A 3581-nucleotide genomic window follows, 5' to 3' on the forward strand; every position below is an offset into this window, starting at 1 on the left:
TATACCTTATTATCTTTGAGGGTCTGAAGGATGATTTAGAGGTGATTGGCATGGTCCTCCTCAATTTTAGAGTAAACCAAAATATTGTCGATAAAGACTATGATAATTAGATCTAAAAATTGATAGAACACCCTATTCATTAGGTCCATAAAATTTGTAGGGGCATTAGTCAGGCCAAAGGACATAACTAAGAATTCATAGTGACCATATTAGGTTCGGAAGGCTGTTTTAGGGATAACAACCACCCTAAACTTTAACTGATGATACCCCAAATGAAGGTCTATTTTTGAGAAATATTTGGCACCATGTAGTTGGTCAAAAACATCATCAATTCTAGGAAGAGGGTATTTGTTTTTAACAATGACCTTATTTATTTGAGTCTAATCTGTACACATACGGAGAGAGTCATCTTTTTTATGCACGAAGAGTATAGCTACAACCTAGGGAAAGATGCTAGGATGAATAAAGCCTTTATAAAAAAGGTGTTTTAACTATTCTTTCAACTCTTTCAATTCTGCAGGAGCCATTTTGTATGGCGGAATAGAAACAGGACGAGTGTCCGGCAACAAATCAATCCCAAAATCTATTTCCCTATCAGATGGTATAGTAGGGAGATCATTGGGAAGGACTTACGGGAATTCATTAACTACTTGGACAGATCATCGGTTTTCCTTGGGTGTTATTATTCTTATTCCTACAAACAAAACACATACTTATACAATGGAGTTAAAAATAAAGTAGAACAAATTTACTTTATATAATTGAAAATATAACATCAAGGAGTAGAAATTAACTGTTGTAGGCATCGAAAACATATCATTGAGTAGAAATTAACTGTTGTAAAGATGATATTTCTTAAGTACGTAAAGAAAATATCTCTTTTGAAAACCTGCAGGAGTAAAAATGTGCAATGATTAAATTTTTAATCTAAAGTTGAACCATTTTATTTCAGCCAAATAATACAACAGTTGGAACAAGATTAGATGGAAATTTGAGAGAATCACTAAACACAAAATATGAAAAATGTAAGACACTTAAACTAAGTATGAAAAACAGGGAATAATATCACTTTCTGTTTATTCTTTGTCCATAAGACATGCAATGACAAAACACTATCAAAATTATAAAGAAAAAGAAGAGAAACCCCTTAAATAGTAGCCAAATTAAAACATAGAAACACCTATATTCACAATAAAGAACTCAAAATAAAAAAAAATTGTAGCCAACCTAAATCCCATACATACATAATCACTATAGAGAAATCATGATCTACACTAAATTTGACCAAATATTTAGTTCAGATATTGAATGTCACTCTATCTTTGACTAAAAATTATTCTTTTCCATTTGACAATCTATCTCTATTTTGCGTGAAGGGCTAAAATGGCCCTTAGGGGCCATTTGGTAGAGTTAATACAATCTATCTCCAAAATATTGACAATGAAGACCATATTAAGACGAATAAAAGATTACTCTATCTCTAATATGTAAAAACACAACTACATATAATTTTTTTAAAAAATCACAAAAAACATAAAAAAAAATGAAAGAGGAACAAGATTGTACCAGCTTCTTTAAGGATTACGAGCAGAAATTGTGTTTTTTTTTTAAATAATAGAAGCACTTGATTGTCTATTGTTCTTTTTTCTCTTTTCTGTGGCATTAAGAGTTGCCAGAGTTTCCTAGCTATAATTTTTTGCACAACATGAGAAAGACTCTCTTAGCAGTTTGTCGGTTATTGACAAAAAAGGTTTGTTGTTCATCTAGGAAATAAATCCTCTACCTAATAAATCATTTTTTGGAGCTCACCTCCGAGGTTAAATAGTTATATCCTATGCTTGATGGTCTGGTTTGTCTCCTTTTTCATATATTTTGTTGATATTGAATATCTGCATGGACACCTAATTAATCGATCTAGTAAAATTGTTACCATGTACAGGGAGAACAATTTCTTAAGCATCAAATATGTAAAATTTTGAGTTACAATCTAATTGTAAATGAAACTAGCATTTTCGTTCTTTACCTATGTACTTTTTCAGTCATTGATATATGCTTTATTCAACGGTTTTCCACGTTTATTAAAACCTACATATTATCTCCATATCTTTTATCCTTAATGATCTTTATTGCTTCTTTCATTCGTCTATGGTACACATTAACAAGGATCTTCATTGATACATTGCAAGCATTCGAGGTCACAGTCGTGCCCCTTTTGCCATGATATCCTGAAACGGGTGAGCTCGGGGGATCTGTGGGTATATATGGACAAAAAAGATGTGGTGAAAATGATAACAATTACAAGGGAGAATATAAGAGGATTGTTCATGTATATAGAGAAGTTACCTTTGATTGTTCCAGATAATGCTTTCGACATGTATGATGATACTCATCTAAGGTAAAGGAGCAATGGCCTATTAGTTATATAGCTGAAATTTGTCAAATGCTATAGATTTAGAAAAATGGAGGTTATGATATTTGATTTGCTGATCCTGGATTATTAGATATGAAGGTGCTGCCTCTTCCACTACCTTGTGATTAGAAGAAACCCAACCATTATTATTAGGCACATATAGAGGTGGAGTCACGATTTGAATTTTATGTGTTTTGTTTAAATTCTAGGATATTAGGTTAAATATATGTACATATTTAGTTAATTTCTTAATACAAATACAAGATTGAAATAAGCTACTAAGTTTGGATGAACTCATACGTAGACTTCTAGCTAGGGCCTTGTTCGGGGTTGAGAAGCTGAGTTAAATTAGCTAAAAAGAGCTTTTATAATTTTATTATCTCCTGGTCTGTAGAAAAATTTGCTTCTTGACAATAATTGCACAATTGATGAGAATTTGTTTTATTTATATTCAGGTAGGGGCTGCATGAAAGAAGGCTTCCACTGCAATAAACTATTACATAGTATCGACTACTTGGGCCGACTTTAGGCAGGAACTACTCCAAAGTGAAATGGATGTAAAAAGCCTAGGCCATGAGTCTTATTAATCGCCCATTGACCTTGTTCGAGTAAGTATGCTTTCTAGTTAATTGGTGTCATGACCCGAGTCGGGACCCTGTCCGTGAAGAGCATCCCAAACCATAGATGCCCGAGTATCCTTCTACATCTGGTAATCGTACACATTACTCACAACATAATTATGAGATGAAGAATTGTAATTAGTTACGAAATCATGGTCATAATCTGAGTTTTATTTAACAGTATGGAAATAAGTAAATCAACATCTAGACAACATCTGATTCAGTCTGTGAAATTTCTACTACATATGAAACTAATGAACTGTCTGAAACTGGGACAAGGCCCCAGTGGACCAAAACCATAGTAAATAACAAATGACTGAAAAAGACTAGGCTAAAGGACTAGGCCTTCCGGGAAAAAAAAAGGCTCACCAACTGCACACTTCACTTCTGTCTAAATAAATCTATGGCTTAGCAGGACCTCTAGACTGAGACTCAGACCCTGAAATATAGGAGTAAATATAATTGCACTGGTACACAGAGCATTCTAAAACAATGCATTTATATATATATATAATAGGTGAGAGATGGTCATGAAATATCATGCATGATCA

General features: G+C 33.1%; 1 non-coding gene across 1 annotated transcript; it reads right to left on the reverse strand.

Moving 5' to 3' along the window:
* Positions 1-2865: 2865 nt before the first annotated feature.
* LOC124888390 lies at positions 2866-3026 on the reverse strand. The gene has a single exon (XR_007046512.1). It is a non-coding gene; the product is annotated as a U1 spliceosomal RNA (small nuclear RNA).
* Between the last annotated feature and the right edge of the window lie 555 nt (positions 3027-3581).

The sequence above is a fragment of the Capsicum annuum genome, chromosome 10 (assembly GCF_002878395.1).
Source record: "Capsicum annuum cultivar UCD-10X-F1 chromosome 10, UCD10Xv1.1, whole genome shotgun sequence".
NCBI lineage: Eukaryota > Viridiplantae > Streptophyta > Magnoliopsida > Solanales > Solanaceae > Capsicum > Capsicum annuum.